Below are 18,935 nucleotides of genomic sequence, written 5' to 3' on the forward strand. Positions count from 1 at the left end.
AAATATCAATATATTTCTAAATGAAAAAGACATCTGTAACCGTGATTGTGAAGCATCATGAAATGCTAAAGGGCAAGGCATAGTAGAATAATTTGTAATATGCTAATAATTCTATAGGGACATAGGAAAGAGGATCTGGGTTAGTCTCAGGATCCATTTGATGAATATTTATTTGAAGACTTATTTAAATATTTGAAAGTTAAAGGTCAACTTAAGGTCATTATGTTCAATGGTAATAGGTTTGTTTTATGTTCTGTTAATGATTTTAGGGAAAACTTAGGACAATAAGCCAAGGACCTAATGTGGCAGAAAGCAGTCACCATGCCTGTTTCTATGGAAACACACCTGGAGATGTCATGATGCTGAAAAGGCAATAAAACGTTCATCAGCCAAGCATATTCTCTCGAGCCCTAATAATTGGCATGTGCACACATGTACACACAGTTGTGTACACACATTCATTTTTAAAAATTCAAACAGAGTGTGATTTTAAAAAAACTAATCAAATGACAATTAATATTGTGCATACACATGTATATCTGACCTAAAGTTAGAGAGAGTGAGGTATAATAAATGGTGGGGGCAGGTACATTTCATTAATGTAAAGGATTCTTCATATCTAATAGTTAAGTTTTACCACAAAAAATAAATAACTATGCTATTTTAATCATATTTCAACAAGTATTTGAGCGAAGTATAAAAAGACACAAGTGAATGCGAAAAACTGTCACAGTGCCCTAAATTTAGAAAATGATTTTTTTTCTCAAAATATTGGATGTCAGAGAAATAAGCAGCAAGACAATTTAAGCACAATGTCTTCCAAAATTCTTATTTTAGAGGTAAAGAAACAGGTAGGTCCATTCACCCAGGGGTTCACATCGAGTTAATTCATTGCTCTGACTCCCAGTGTCTATTTTCCTTTTTTTCCCAAAGATGGCAAATAAGTTGCATTCATACCTTAATGTCCCTTCCTACCACCAAAGTGGAAGCTCGCAGCATTCTTTCCTACCCAATTCCAGCCCCCCAGGTCCTCAGCCTCAGAATACTCACCACAGTGCCCTCACTATAGACCACATTTCACAATCAGCATGAAACCTTCCGAAATATAGTGTAATAAGCGGGCTCAGTATGGCAATATTTTGTTGTAACATCCTTCTGGGGATTCCATAAACTCTCAGTGGACAATGAGGTTAAAGATTAATTAATGATTCTAACCATTTCAACTAAAATCCATAAATAGTTTGTATAGACCTACAGAGCTCTATACAGACTCCTTGATAGCTGATCCCAATATCAAATTCAATAGATGTGAATGGTAGCTTCATTATCATGGAGATGATCAGGAGGATTGCGCAGTATCACAGACTCCAGGTCATCTCCAAAAATCTTTGTCTGTGTGCACTTTCTGACAACCCCATTCAACGTCCAACATGCGCAGTCCAGGTCTTCCACCCTGATTGTGGGCCCATGTAATTATGAAATAATTTGCTTTCAGGGTAGATTATTTGAATATATATATATATATATGTATATGTATAAGTATATATATATGTGTATATATGTATATATATGTATACATATATATTTTCACAAGTTTTAGATTTTAGAATAATAACAATGAAAGTGTCAACATTCTATTCTGTATTCAGAATAAAGATGGTTAATCAGTAGAATATTTTTCAAAGAGAATTTTTTGAAAGGAATTTTTATTGGTACTAACAAACAATGCCCATATTTAACTTGTGCACCAGAACTAAATACAAAATACTAGATTTAAACATAGATTTGAAAGTCTTAGCCAATATAAGTTAAATAAATGATATATGGTTATTGAAAACAGACACTATTACTAATGAGAGATTCTAAGTTTTCCTCCCAAAATATTCAAAAGCATAATTATATAACATTTAAAAATAAAGACTTAATTAGGATAATAACTTAGAAATTACTAGTTCTCTATAGGACAGCAGTGAGCCATCAGAAAAAATAATATGAGAACACAAGGATCTTTGTAGCCATAAATATAAAAAACTAAAAATAGCTAACCTATCACATAGGAGGGCTTTGCCTATATATTGCAAAAACCTGGCTCATCATGCCTTATTTATAAAGAACAAATACTTGAAAACACTAGAGCTAAGGTGAATTTTGGATGAGGTTTAGTAATTGTCTTGGTAATATTACCTAACAAATTATGTATGCTTTTCTATCCTTTAAAATCTATTATATCATCTTGATCCCATGATTAATTTCTTCTTTGCCACCAAGATGAATGTCAGCATATTCTTGGGCTATATGTTTCCCTGTTTCTGTCCAGAGGTTAAGATTAATGTCTCTTTCTTAGCATTCTTAGCCAAGGTCTCATTGGACTAATTGAGGGTAATTATCCATTGTAGTAGGCAGAATAATGACTTCCCAAAAATGGCCACATCCCAATTCCTGAAATCTGAGAATATGTACCATGATGATAAGCAAAGAGGAGTTAAGGTAGTAGATAAACAGTGTCCAGATTATTTAATGTAATCACAGGGGTCCTTATATCTGGCAGAGGGTTTCAGGACAGTCTGGGTGAGGGCAAAGTGATGCGTGAAAGACGCCAAAGCAGGCAGCTTTCAGAGGCTCAAAAAACAAGAAAACAGATTTTCCTGTAGAGCTTTCTGGAATTAATATAGCCACACTTCAAATAATTCTACTGTTATACTGAAAGGTAGCACTTTCAGTCACTTGAAAAAATAAACCTATTTTTAAAAAAATTAGTCAAATTGGTTATCTGTTTTGAAAAAATAGATTGGAATCATACTAATACAAATTAGTTAAATTTCTAAATGTAAAGACCATATTGAAAGTATTCAGTAAAAACATTAGGCTAACCAGACAATCGCGGTTCGATTCCCAGTCAGGGCACATGTCTGGGTTGCAGACTGGTTCCCTGCAGGCCAGTTCCCAGCAGGGGGCGCATGAAAGGCAACCATACATTGATATTTCTCTCCCTCTCTCCTTCCCTTCCCCTCTAAAGATAAATAAAATAAAATACTTCTTTAAAAAAAAAAACCAAAAAAAAAAACCATTAGGCTATTTATTTCATTATCTTGGGGTAAAGAAGATTTTATAATGACAGCTAAAATACAGATTTAAAGACAAATGAAGATTTTGACTCAAATATATTTTAATCTTGCCAAAGCTGTGAGGCAAATGTCACATCCATATAAAATTTTCAAATAAAATTTTGAGGTCAGATTATCATGATCTATGATTAAACTCATGTCATCTTAATCATCAATCTTAGTTTCAAGATTCTAAGTCATCAAACTACACAATTACTCAAATATATATATAATTGTGTGTGTGTGTGTATATATATATGATAAGGGAAGGGGATGATCAAATAAAAAACATAATTATATTATGCTACATTGTGAAGGGCACTAAAAAGATATGTTAGACTTATATACTGATAGGACATGTTCATAAAAAAGGGTAACTAAAATGTGAAATATGCTCAATTTTGTAAAATGTAAATGTATATGTATAATATGTTCTGTGTATGTGCATTTGAGAGTGAAAGCAATGAATTTCTAGCAAAAGCAACCAGAAGGATGAATGGTAAACACTGCTCCTTTTTTCCTTTCCTACCTATCTCCCTCCTTTCTTTTTTCTAAGATCCCTCTCTCCCCAACTCTCTTCCTTTCTTTTACTTGTTAAGAGAAAATATTTGGTAAACACCTACTATAATCAAGCCACTATTAGAGACACTAGGAGGACAGCTAATTGGGTGGAAAAGAAGCACAGTCATCTAAAAATATTAATTCCATCTAGTTTAAATATTTTTCAAAATGTGTACTTATATAGATTATAGTCAATCAGTACACTTAAAATGAATTTTTCAGTTTAGTGTACAACTTAGTTTTATCATTTTACCCAGGTGTGCAGCTGTTGCCATAACCTGTATATTTTCATCACATGACAGAATTTTTCATACCTATTTGTAGTTCATCTCTGTGCTCATGGCCAGTCCCAGGAAACCACCAGTCCACTCTCTGTCTCTATCAATTTTGTTTTCTCTAAACGTCATTATTATTAGATTAAGGTAATCAGAATATTCTGTTCATGTTAAATTTTGGATATAGAGAGAAAATATATATTATGATATTTTCAGTAACTAAAATAATTCTTCTGCCAAACTGCACCTACTGTGGAGAGAAAAAATAATCATACATTTCATTTTAAGCATAATCTCAACATGCATTTGAAATAGAATTCTACAGAACAGAGCATTTCAAAGTTTCTCACTTGTATACATTATTCACTGCCTCAGTTATCATTTCCTACATTTTATCGTTGTGTAGTGGTATGTAGGTATGTGCAGGGCAGGAGTATTATGTAAGTTTTTTGTGTTTAGATGGCATTGGAAAGAGGAAAGTATCAGGGTCCCCAAATGTTGCATCCTCTCCCTCCCTTGGCGCTTGTCATGTTTTGTCCAACCTGGCTCCTCTTGCTGCATCTCCAAGTTGGACACGAACAATCTTAACAAGTTTGTGGAATTGTTAGTGGGGGGAAAGGAGATCTTTGCATCTTCATTGGAGTGAAACAATTGGCATAACCCTGTAAAGAAAGGTAGTTCACATAGACTGTTTATATGATATTCAATTGTGTTACCAGAATGGATTAACTTGAGCCTAATAAGTAAGTTATTTTCATTATGATTAAAGATCTTATTAGATTCATTTGAGCAATCTGAGCCCCTTTATTTCCAGAGAATTGAGCAGATTGAAGATATGTAGGAGAAGAGGTATAAAAGTACAGAGCTGGAAGTAGAATTTATAAGAAAGGTGAAAATAGTTTATGTTGTTTCCTATGTACATGCGAAGCTTCCAAGTACACGAGAAATTCCTTCAAGTGGGAAGACTAACATCTGCCTTTTATTTCAGCTTCTAACAAGAAAACACAATTTTATATTATAGCGAGTGACAGTTACCTTAGAGGTAGGAAGTTTCTAGATAACAGAGGAACATTAGTGAAATATTTCACAACTATGAGAGGGTATATATGGCCAGTGACTCAGGAGGGTTCCTGTTGAAGAAGTGAGGAATGAAGCAGGTAAACTTAGCCAGCCACATCTCAAAATAAATTAAAAAACCAAATAACAAAAATACCCTCTATTACTGTATTTAAGCATGAATCTCTATTTCTAGTTTTGCATTTTCTAGCACAGGAAATACGATATTTCTCCAATCCTGTTAAACCACTTAGACTCTTTACTTGAAGAAGACAAATTTTTGTTCATTCATTTATCCATCTGTCCTCATAGGAGACTTTGCCTGGCAAAAGGTACTGTGATGTACAAAAAAAGTTACGTTTCATGAGATTATCAAATCAACACCATGAATGTTGATTTATAAAAAAGTTACTTTATGCAAGTGCTAAGATTATGGCTTACGGCAGGGTAAGTCTTTATAAAAGCATTTGCAGTTTTTATTTCTGTTTTTATTCAGGGAAAACTATTAAAGCATAGTTATTCCTTTCACTGTTAACACAAGTCAGTATAATTTAAGTAAAGATGGTGGCCAGTATGAAACTTTGCTTAGAATAACATCTCCATGTATATGCCTCATAATATTTTGTCTACTTTAAATCAAGCAAAAAGGGAAAAGGACTCACGGACATGGACTGTAATGTGGTGACTGAGGGAGGGGGAAGGGCATAAATGGTCTGAAAAAATATAATGACAATAAAAAATAAATAAAAATACATTTAGAAACTTACTAAATAGGAATGAACATCAAAATGTTTCATGTATTTTAGTGCTATGATCACTGTGAAATAAAGGGTGGAGCAAGTTATTTATCAATATATGAAAAAGACTTTGGACTATATCTTGTAAATTTTATCCCCACATAAAGACCTCTCAGAAATATATTGTCCTATTACCATAGACAACTCCATGTCTTTAAGCTTTTAGAAGTAAAGTAAAAATCAGCTTTCTTTGAATAGAAGATCTTCATTCTTTCCTGTGACTACACTTCAGGAAACTTAAAGTTGCAAGTAGTGGTGTCCAAGCACCAAGGAGACCTCCACACTCAGGCACCTGGGCTCTATTTTCCAGCCTCCCTCCTTTGTCTCTCCCCACCTCCCCCTTTCTTTCTGCTCTTTCTCCCTCTTTTCTCTCTCTTGACCCCTTCATATGCTCAACATGCAGGCACGAAACACTAATCATTTAAAATTTTAATCTCTGTATTTTGCCTATATTCACTCATTTCATAACAAAAAAATCTCCTTGCTAAAAAGAACATTAAGCTCACATAAATCAGGTTTAGCAACCCACATGGATAAATGCACTCCACACTTTCAACTCCCATGATAAAATCCCAGGTAAAGGCTATAAGCTTGTTTGGATCGTGAGCTCACCTTAGGGCCAATCATGTGGCCAGGCTCCTGGGTCCTATGAACAGACCACTGTGGGTCAGACGCTCAAAGGTTGAGGCTTCAGGGTCTGTTAACAGTAGGAGAAAATGGATTGACTGACATTAATGAATGTTAGCCATTTGTCCTGATCCTTTAAAGTCCTAAAAACTAAGACAGCTCTTTTCAGCTTAATGAATATCTAATTAATTCTCTATATTTGTCAGTTTCTCTGCTAGATAATTAAACTAAATTAAAGACTATCAAGAAGGATGTCTGTTGTTATATTAATAACAGAAGCTATCTTTTGTTGGATAAAATAAAATATAGAAGTTTTATAAATATTGCACTTAACATTAATAAGTATGCTCTTGCAAAAGCATGCTTACTAGTATTTTCAGTTTTTTGCTTGGAATTTCTGAGCAACCACAGTGTTAAAAAAACACATATCCTAGGTCTCATAAATAGTATCAAAACAAGAATTTATATTGCCATTCTGACCCTAAAGCCATACATTTCTGTTATGCCCCTTTACTCCTCTCTGTTCCATCCTGTTGCTACTGACAATCCAGAAAGCAAATACAATAAAAATATTAAAATGGATTGCCTTCACTGTTGTAATGGGGGTATGAATTCAGTAGTGGGGTATCCTTTGTCAAGAAATCTGCCTGCCTAGAAAAGTAAGGATCTATTTTAGATTAGAGATAAAGATAGAAAATGAAATCATGATTCAAAACGCACAAATCTATTATTTTTCAACTATAAATTTCACAAAGAGGAAAATAAAACAAATATTTACCATGCAAAGTATCTTGGATGGCAAAGCAATAGTAAACTATACTATATATGCAGATATGTAGTCTGAGCAGGAATTATACCTGAATGCAGGGTCGGAGTGAACCAACTCTGCTCCCACATGCTTCCCATTGCTGAGACTTTTTCTAGTTCAGATTCCTCCCTATAGAATTTAAAAACTGTTCAGGATTATAGAATAATGGCAAACGCATTTCACTTCTGGTGTTAAATTCATTTCTACATTTTACAAGCTTTGCAAAATCAAGTAAACAAAGGCATATGGTGATTAGTTTGAGTTTATGTAAAATAAAAAATATAAATCCCAATATAGTTTGAAAATATATATTAGGTATATCTTTTTTTTCATGGATAGAAGTCCATTTTCCTTCTACAGTTTAACACTTATCTGTTTGTTGTACAAATTAAAAGGAAAATATACAAGAGGAAAACTAAGTAATTAGTATTATCTATTTTCTTTGTTGTACATTAGTTGATAATTTCTGAAGCTGAATTGAAAGATTGCAATATTTTATTCAATAATGAACCTACGGTTTATAGGTTCATATGAAAATTTTTATTATTATTTCTAATTACTCACATGACAGTCTCATCTTTAAATATTCACAGCTGTTTAGGTAGAATTACTGTAACTTTGAAGAAAATATGAAACCAATTTTTTGCCGTTATCATCTGTTGTTTTAATCAAAGGTGAGCCAAATCCACAACATAAATAAATGTGCAGATTTCATTGTGTTTTCTCTTTTATATTTGAGAAAAAATCATTTTCTATTGAGTTCTTAGCATTTAGAGCCTCTCCCCAACCAGCCCACCCCCCACCACAGAATTACTAATAAGTGGCTAGTGATAAAGGCTGCAGCTCCTATAAACGACATGTCTTCACAGGTGTTTCCATGCTGGCACTAGCGTGTGTTCACCACATAGTCCTTCCTCTAAGCCAGCCTTCGGTCCCCACTCAGATCATCTGCTCCTGGCCTCAAGCACCAAGGGCACTGAGCTGCCTGCATGACCACCAGTCCTACAGGTGCCGCCAGCACTGAGCCATAACAGAGCCAACACAGGTGACTATGCTAGTTCACTCAGACTTTATTAACACAGGTTCACTAAGGTTTTCTAAGTGTAGATTTAATCCAAATCTATACTAGCCTAGGAACAATACTAATCACTCGGAAATAATCAACATCACATGAGAGAATTGGGGGATAATGCACCTAAGTCCCAGAGTTTCAATCTGTGGGTCTGAGAGACAGCGTGGTGAACAGGGGACCCACCAGCATCTTGAAAAGAAGAATTTCCTGAGCCAGGTGGGCAGCAGGGCAGGTGAAGTCTTCAGTCCAGCTGGACAGAGCCTCTGGTGGCCAATGCCAAGGGGAGATTAGTGTGGCATGAAGCAACACTCTCATGTGTGGAGCTCGGCTGTCTAAGCAGTGGTCTGGAGCCTGCCTCAGTTCCACCTTGAAAGTGGTGGACTCCATGCTTCCGGGTCTCTTGATAAGTGTCTTGGAACCCCTGATGGGAAGTGGGAAATTTCACTAGGGTCCTGTCTATGGGTGGTCCCATTCTGCAGACATGGCTTTTCTGGTCACATAGGGAGGTATACTGGGTGTGTCTCCTTGCCAGATATGTCTAGCATGACTTAGGTAGTTTCCCTCTTGAACCAAAGAGCCAAGCCTGAGTGGCAGCCATCTTGGTTGACATGAGTGACTCCACTTTGTTTTATATACTATGCTATCTTGACTGGACCAGTGTCAGTTTAATGGTCTTGCTCTCTACATATATCTTTGTCATTTAGCTAGTTTACTTTATATTGCTGTGGACTATCTATATATTGTAATTTGAAAACCATCAATGAAAGGGCCTGCTCAAAATTGTCATTCACAAATGCCTGAAATTTGCATTTTCCTTTAAAGGCAAGTATTCCAGAGAGTTGCAGTATGGAGTATATTAAGCTCTTAATGACTTACTATGTCTGAACTTACTAAAAAGTGAATAATGGGAAATGAGAACATGTGGTTGAAAACATAAAGAGGAGAGGAGGTGAAGGGAAAATCTAGAGAAAAGAAGGTGCACAACTTAGACCATAAGCCCGTTCTTGAAGACCTGTGTTATATGCACATTTATTTTTTGTAGGGAGTGGCTTGTTGTTTTGTAATCATGCAGTTGGTGCTAGATAAAAGTTTCCCACATTAATAAGGATGAAAAGAGAAATTTCAGAATGTATTAAAAGTGAGAAGTGACATGTGTTTATTAAATTAACAAGGCAACTGAAAACAAAGAAAGACTCAACATACTACCTTAGTTTTAAAGACTTCTACCTGATTCCAGCCTTACTTTTATTAGCACATGTATAACCTCCTTGATATATTGGCATAAAAGAGCTCTAAGTGTTTGTAACTTTTCTGTAATTCTTCCAAAACCATATATAATGGGTTTACTACACCACTGATTTTATTTTGATCTAAAATTAGATTACTGTTTTCTGAAAATAACACTTTGGTCTCATGGCAATGGCATCATAACAGACTGTCTGTAGCATAATACAAAATTTGAGTCGACTGACATGAAGAGGGGATGGTAATGAGGAAAGAGAGGGACAGTGGTAAACTATGAACACTGGGTGTAATGGGAGTCAAAGCACAAAAAAATATGTGTTAATGTCATATGTGTAATCTTTGATTCTTACCGTCCATGACTAAACAGGTTCTAGTCTCCCGTGTTTGCTCTGGTGTATATATATAAACATTATTGAACTCAGGATGCCAGTCATCTTGACTGAGGCACAGGATGAAAAGAAAGTTTATTTGTTCCTACATGTTCTCTGGCATCCTGATTGGGAAAAACAGCTACATTTCAATATTCAATAATTATCAACGTAGAGTAAAATCAAGATGGCAGAAAACTAGGAATTTTGTGTTTGTCTTGTAAGACACCATGAAGAGAAGATGGTGAATTTTCATTCATCTCCTGGTGTCTATAATCTAAGGAAATCTGAAATCCCATGTCATTTTCTCTATTAATTCTACTTAGTAATATAGGTGAAGTGGCAGTAATAATATCTACCTGTGCAGTGAAGAATCACCTACATCTGGCTTTTCTCCTATTCTTGGAACCGCTAAACCCTTGGGATTTTTCTGAGTGATATGAGTGTTTTCTATTCATAGTGGGTCCTTACAATTTATAGTTTAATGTTAACAGACATGACTCAACATGGAAACTGGCCCCATAAGAAAGACTAACCATGTGCTTAGAGGGTTGAGACTTTGTGCCATGAGAAATCAGCTTGACCTCCAGGGATGGGGAAATGAGATTGAATTCAAGCATGTGGGTTATAACTCAATCAGTCATTCTCCCAAAATGAAGTCTTCCTAAAAACTAGTCTCCAGGCTCAGATGAGTTTCTGGGTTGAGAGTATTCTGCATATTCTCCCACATTTTGATACTTGGAGAGTAATGTATCCCAGAGGACACAGAATCCTCAGATTTGGAACACTTCTAGTTTCAGATTCTGCCCTATCTACCTCTTTCTTTCACTGGTTCTGATTTATATCTTTGTGCTATAATAAAACTATAATGACAACACTTTCCTTAGTTCTGTAAGTTTTTCTAGCAAATTACCAACCATAAGAATAAATGTGGGAATCCTCAGATTTGTGAACAGGTGGTTGACAGTGAGACTTATGGTTGACATCTAGAGTCTTATGGCTGACACCTAAAGTCTTGGACAGATGTGGCTGTGTGAAGGACTGTGTCCTGTACCTCCTGTTTGGCTAACTCTGAGCATTATCATTTACAGAATATCCACTATGTCCCAGGCAATGTTTCTAAGAATTTGAAATACATTTCTGTCATGGTCAACCACCAAGAAGGTCCCCAACAATCCTTATCTCTTGTATTTACTCATGTGTGTTGTCCCCTCTCACACCGCATTAGGACTGACCTTTATGTTCAGTAGAGGAAGGCAGATGTGAAGGTGTGTACCTTCTGCTTTCCTTTTGATCTCTTAAATTACTTGTTCTGGAACAACCAATTGGCTTAGGAACACTTCAGTGCCCCTTGGAGAGACCCACATGAAAAGAATTTATAGTTCTTAGCTAGTGGCTAACCCCAACTTTCTTTAAGCATGACTGAGCCACCTTGGAGTTGAATCCCCCAGCCTTATCAGGCTTTTGGATGACTACAGTCTCAGTGAGTTCCGACTGCGCCCAGTTCAGAGACCCCAAGCAGGAATTGCCCACTGAGCCTGTCCTGAATTTCTGATCCACAGACTCCATGAGCATGGTCAGTGAATGTTTTATGCCACAAATTTCAGGGTGATTTTTTACGCAGCATTAGACAAAGTAAGTAATGATTTTCTGTTTCAGCTCATTTAATCTGAACATGAATCTCTCAGATTGTTATTATTGCCCAGAATTTATTGGTATCTCCAACAATTTCTCTTGACCCACGGCCAGTTTTCTGCCCTCATTCTATTTAAGTTCTCAGTGGTGTTTTCAACAGTTGTCCATCCTCTGCCTACACAGTGTTTTGTAACACTACATCTCTCTCATTTCCTTTCTCCTTTCAGGCTTTTGTTTCTCTGTTTCCTTTGATTATATTTCCTCTCCTGTCTACGGTGTAAATGTTCATATACAAGAGTGCTCCAGCAGTGGACTTCTCTCCTCCATCTGCATATTTTCCTTGTTATTTCAGCTAGCTCTAAGCTTTAAATATGAGATTTCCTGTTTATTCATCTCATACTTTATACTAATGCCTCCTCACATTTCTGTGTGAATATCTAATGGGTTTTTCAAAAATAGTTTGGTCAAAATCCAAACACTTAGTAACATCCCCTGCCCTGCCCTCCATCAGAAATCTCTTCCCCTCCCAGTAGCCCTCAATCTGGTCCATGGCCCTACTAACTGTACAGTTTATTCTTGTTAAAAGACTCCTACAGATAATCCTTAATTCCTCCCTCTCTCTTACAATCCATGTTTAATGTGTTACCAAATCCTAGTTGGCTCTACCACAAAACTATATCTCAGACCCTACCATTATCATATCCACTTGAATTTCCTAGACCCTGGGCCCCATCATCTCCCATTGAAACTGGCATGATAGACTCCTAACTGCTTTTCTTACTTTTATATGTTGAATTTTATCCATTCCTAATTCAGCAGTCAGGGGGATGTTCAAGTAAATGAATACATGAGATCAAACCTTAAAAATCTTTAAATATCTTATACTTTCTCAGAACAGTCATAGGAAATTCCAAATTCTATGCTGTGCCTACCTAGGCCATGTGTGATTTGACCTCAGATATTCTTTGTTAGTTATCTCCTTCACTCTGGTAACATTGGCTTTCATAACATTTCTGAAATACTGTAACATTGAGAAATGTCATTGACTTTTGCAACATTTCTCAATGTTATCCTACAGTTATTCCCACCTTAAGACTTTTTAAAATTTTTTTCCTTTATAATCAGTTTCCTTGGTTTATCACTGGGCTGGTTCCTTCTCAATACTGAGATCTCAATCAAACACCATCACTTTCGTAAGGCATATTTTGATCATTCTATTTAGAATGCCCTTATTTTCTTATACTCACTGGTTACCTGTTTATGTAATATTTAGTAATAATAACAGTAGTTTTATAGCATTTAACACAATTTAAATTAAAGCTTTAATATGTTTATTGTCTCTTCACCCTTCACTAGTTTGTTAGTTTTCTGATGCCAGGAAACATGTGTCTTGATCACCATAGTATTTTTTTCTTGTGGGTATAAATATTTTCAGAGTAGATCCATGCATTCAAAGGGTTTACTTAACTTATCCAAAATCACATACATAGTAAACATGATTCCAAGTTTGTCTGTCTGACTGCAAATTAAAAAAAAATATTGCTAGTATTGTTAATGGCAGAAAGAACATTTTCTGGATGTGTTGATTGACAGTCATTATCTATGTCATTCCTTTTTATGTTCTCTTCTAAATCCAGGGAGTTAAAGGCAGAGATTCTAGAAAAGTTGATCTACGTACAAAGAATAGCAAGTATAGCTTTCCTCTTAATAGTTATGTAACCTTAGGTACATTTTACTACTCCAAACCTTATTTTACTCAACAATAAAATTGGTTTTAATAATTTCTCATAGGGTAGGGAAAAAGAAATGTGAAATATAATTTACAATTTGCCTTATCTGGTGCCAGCCATACAGTAAACATTCAAATTCCTAATGCCTTCTTAATTACAGTTGACATAAATTATTTTATTATTCAAATCACTTCTTTGAACTATATTTTGTCTTAATTGTGATAGAAACAATTATAAGGCTATAGATTCTGGCAGAAAGTAGGACCTAGATGTTTTGCTCATCTTTTGTAAAATTATTTCTGTAGCCAGCAGCATCCAGTTGTGATTTCCACATTCTATCAGTTACCATAGACTCCAAGGTTAGTGGGAGCTGATGCAGTTCCTCATCTAGTAGTAAACAGCATCAGCAACTAGCAAAAACATCCTCCTTTATGTCATTTGATGTGCTAATAATTGACAAATAAGTAGATAAATCAAGTAATAACCTATAACTCAGTAATATTTAGTAAAACTTTATTTGCTAATTGGAGATCTTTAGTCAAGAAATTGCACCCCACGTCCCCTCCATGTCCCACACTCCACCCCCAACAAACACTCCTCCTTCTGTAATGAGCCCCAACCCTACCCTAGAGCTCACCATTTTCTCTGCGGAGTCATTTGACTTTTTCACTCCAGCCAAATCCCACAAAGGTTGGTGCTGAAGTCAAAGTGCATTTTTCTTACAGTGTGTCTGTTTGGTGTTTGCAAACTGTAAATTGTTACTTGGTCATCAAGGTGACTGGAGTGTAATATCCAGGTGTTTTTTTTAACTAACACTATATTAAGTTTTTGGCATCAGCAAGTCCCAATTGATTTTCAGAACAAATTAAATGCCCTGATGGTTGTAATATGGTGATTTATCTCCAGAGTCAGCAGCAGTTTTGCTTTGCAATGGCTTTAAGCAAAAGGTTGACAGAAAACTCCACCTCTATTGGTAGAGGGTTGGAAGTCTTAAGGGTGCAGACACTAAATGTGAGCATTTCATAAGGACAAGAATACTGCTAAGCTAGATGTCAGAGTGGTCCTGGGGAAACTGAGTTATTAAAAACAAATGACAAAAACTGTGCATAATTAAGCTGTGTACTGTCCAAGTTGCATGTACCCTTCATTGCTTTGGGTTTTTCTTATGATCACTGAGAGAGAAAAGTAGCCTTTCATCAACCTTCATAAAGCATCTCCTGCTCAGGTCCTGAGATACGTTGTAATTTATTGTATTGTGTCCTAAACAAAGAATCTAAACAACTGGGGCAACTAAGTGATCAGGGGAATTACTATATTAAGAACTAGAGTATCTCAGCCAGGATATTTTCTTGTTAATCAACAGAAAATCTAGTCTCAATGGCTTATGTAAACAGAACACTTGTTGCGATCACATTTTCAAGACTGTACATACAATATATTGAAAGAAGAAGAGATGATAATTTTTAGGTTATTTTGTTTTTGTGAAAGTAATGGGTATTTTGTCGATAGTGGTAAAGGAAACATGCATAATTTGTTAATGTCTGTTTTTGATTCCTCAGAATAAAAATATGGTAGGATTACTTTGAGGTTATGAGACCTGTACATGATATATTTTGACTTTTCCCCTTTGCATTAGCTCTTTAGAGGTGTTAACACAAAACACCATGGACTGGGTGGCTTACACAACAGAAATGAATTGTCTAACAGTTCCGGAGGCTAGATATCCAAAATCAAGGTGTTGGTAGGAATAGTTAGTTCCTTCTGGAGGGCTCTAAGGAAAATTCCTATTCCAGGTCCTATTTACTTGGCTTGCAGGTGGTTGGATTCACTCCATGTCTGTTCCCATCATCTTTCCTCTATGTGTGTCTATGTACTAAAATTCCTCTTCTCATGTAGACACCACCCATATTGTATTAGGAGCCACCCTGATAATCTCACTTTCACTTCATTACCTCTCCTAAGACCTTTCTATAAATATGCTCACAGTCTGAGTTACTGAGACTTGAGGCTTCAATATATGAATTTGGGGGCGGGATATAATTCAACACCCAATACCCTCACAGAGCCTGCAACAAGAAAAGAATGTGATCTTAAGAAAATGTAACCTCTGGGGTACTAGAGACTTCTGGACTAAGCAGAACTTTACTCAGGATCTATGACAGAGGGATTACGGCATTTTAATTTATTTAAGTTTTTGGATGTTTTTGTCAGTCTAAATCTATGACAAATGGTAGGGAGAAAGACATTTGGAGATACTGGTATATTTTCATCTCAAATGTGTATTCTCTTTGAAGTATCTACTTTTATATTTTCTAAAGACTTAATCAAATGTGATTACATTTCATTACTTTTAAAAGCTTTTTCTTTAGCAGTGTTTCAGTACAGTTTCATTTTTTTGAAAAGCTTTTATTTTTCTAATGTATGTCATAAAATAGATTGTAGATAAAATGCCAGCAGCTGTAGAAATGCTTAAAAATACACCCGTGGCCACAGCAATTTGGGAAATAAAATGGAATATTTATTTTCTGAAGTCAATTCATTAAAATTATGAATAGTTATTTATATATTGGTGGTGGGAGGTAAAATGACATATGACCATTTATCAGTTTTTTATGTTTATCTCAGATTCCCTCATATTGGGTGCATTGGCATTTATCTTTGAGAGTGAAAACATAAAAATGTTAGATTTTGACTCATCTGCACTATTCACTGCCTCATCCTCAAATAAGAGATGTGATCTCAGAGAGAGCAGGGGGGTAAAAGGAAATGCTGAGCCTTGACATAAATGATATTGGGCACAGTCGCTACCCTCAAATAACATAAAAATGCACGATGGACAATTCCAAGGCTACTTTGAAGACATTCCTACACAAAGACCAAGACTTGGTTGATTTGGTCTCAGTAATGCTAACTAATGTGCGATTCTGTTCATGTGTGAATTTACTAATCAATGCAGATTAGATCTCACTGATCTTATGACTTACACTGTGAGATTGCAGCACTATTATCTACTTCTGTTAATCAACTGGAATTACTGCTTTTATCGGTGTTCAAACTGCCACCTCGGTGGGAAACTATCTCCCCTACAACAGCTCAGCTTCGTTAAGTTTGTCTGAGACATCTGGTTTGACCCTCGCTATCTTTAAAAGAGTCCTTGCTATATCAGTGTGACAAGATGTTATCATGGGCTTATCTTGTACATATCCTATCCCACAAGCAAACTAAGGTATTTTTTTTTCAAGAAGCCCTTCAGCTATCACGTCATAAAAGGACATGGAGGAATCTTAAATGAATATTAGTCAGTGTAAGAAGCCAGTCTGAAAAGACTGTGTATGTTGTATCCTTTAAACTATGTGACATTCTGGTAAATACAAACCCAGGGAGACAGTGAAAAGACCAGTGGTTGCCAAGGGTTGTGGGGAGGGAGAGATGAAGAGGCAGAAGACAGAGGAATTTTGGACAGTTGAAACTATTCTCTGCGATACCACAATGGTGGACACACGCTATTATACATCTGTCTGAACCAACAGAATGTACACCACCAATAAAGTGAACCCTAATGCAAACTGCAGACTTCAGATGACAATGATGTGTCAGTATAGTTTCATCAACTGTGACAAATGTACCATTCTGGGACTGGGTGATGGTCGTGCAACAGTCTCTGTGGGGGAAGGGGGGCCCAGGGTATAAAGGAACTCTCTGTGCTTTCAACACAGCTTTACTGTGAACCTAAAACTGCTTTAAAAAACAAAACCTCTTTTTTGAATAGTGTTTTAAAGATACAAAGGCTTGTAAATATCTAACATTTCAATTACAATGGTAAGTATAATAATAGTAAGTATACTCCTGATTCACTTATTTAATAAAAGGCAAATCTGATACATTTTATTCTATACATGTAAAATATGTCTATGTATAGACATATATGCACATGTATGGACACATCTGTGTGTATAGTCATGTGTGTATAAATACATATCTATGTAAATGCACATACATATTTAGTTAATAGCCAGTTTACTTCATTTTTGTAAGAAAGATATTTTATTTTAAATATTTTATTTATTTATTTTTAGATAGAGGGGAAGAGAAGGAGAAAGAGAGGGAGAGAAACATCCATGTGTAGTTGCCTCTCATGTGTCCCCTACTGGGGACCTGGCCCGCAACCCAGGCATGTGCCCTGACTGGGAATCAAACCGGTGACTCTTTGCTTCACAGGCCTGTGCTCAGTCCACTGAGCTACACCAGCCAGGGCAGTTTACTTCATTTCTTACATTTACTTGTCTCTTTTTACCAGTTTCTCATTTATTTTATCTCAGTGACTCTATTAGTAGTAATGTGTGTATGCTTTTAGTTTCTTGAAAAAGTTTAACTTTGTTTAAACTAGAAAATGCATATATCATAGCACTAAATCTTTAGTCAATGGGGAGAACATTGGTCTAGCTATATACTAATACAAAAACTGTATTACTTGAAGGGCCTGGAATTTCATAACTCACATTTGTACATATATCTTATATAGTATCATAGAATAAATATTGAGATTAATGGGATACAGAAGATCTAATATCCAGTTCCACTTCTACCATTAATGAACATATATTGGGCAAGTCAACTATTTCTACCCTCAAATTTCTCATCTGTTACATGGTGGGAAGAATAAGGTGGAAAGAAGATATGGTTTAACCAGATTAATAGTCGCCAAAGTTTTTCAGCCCAAATTTCCTCTGTACTGTTGTGCTTATGATTTGAAAGATTTGTCTCTCATAGTACATTTGTTAGGAGACAGCTCCTTTGCTTTTATTTTATTTTAATTTTTAAAAACGTTTATTTTACTAATTATAGATACTGTGTATGGTGCCAGGTAGCTATTGGAAATATCTGGGGAAACATTTTGTAAAGGGTGTGATTGTCTAACCACTATGCTGTACACCTAAAATTAACACAAAATAATATTGAATGCAAACTATAATTAAAATCAAAAATTTAAAAATAAATTCATAACTTTGGATAAGAAGAGAATAACCAGTCATTACATCCTTGTAAGACTTCTAGGGTTAGATTTAGCCTATTAGATATTATGACTGTGATCCATTCAGCTTTCTGAAATATTAAAAATAGCCCCTGAGTCCACATTATAACCTTTTGGACTCTAAGCAGTTCAGGGAACCTAGGTGAAAAGTAAGTAATTCCTAAGATCTCTTCTAGCTCTGACATTTTATACTTTCTTGACTTTAGCTTTCTAATATAGCATAATATATACATTAAACTTTCTGCTAATATCACAATATATAGCCCATATTATAGGCATGGTTAGCTGAGGTCATTTGTAGAAAATGCAACTGATTTGCACTCCTGGTGGACACTGTGCTCAGTAATAGCTCTACAGTGAATTGTTCAACATCCCTTTAACCTTTTATGTTTTTCTTTATTCAGAGAAGCACATCAGCTCCCTCAGTTGTCCTCACTCTTCTCTGGCCCTGACTAGGGGGTCAGAATTCAACTCAACCTTAGCTGTCTCAGAGTTATTGAGTATGAAATTTCTTTTTGCATGGAACATTGAAGAATGTAGTAAGAAAGACTGTAGATAATAATTTCAAAACACCTCCACAGCCAAAGACAAATCACAGGTATGTACATAGACACATGCCCACTAG

This window comes from Artibeus jamaicensis, unplaced genomic scaffold (assembly GCF_021234435.1).
Source record: "Artibeus jamaicensis isolate MK-2021 breed Jamaican fruit bat unplaced genomic scaffold, CSHL_Jam_final contig_797, whole genome shotgun sequence".
NCBI lineage: Eukaryota > Metazoa > Chordata > Mammalia > Chiroptera > Phyllostomidae > Artibeus > Artibeus jamaicensis.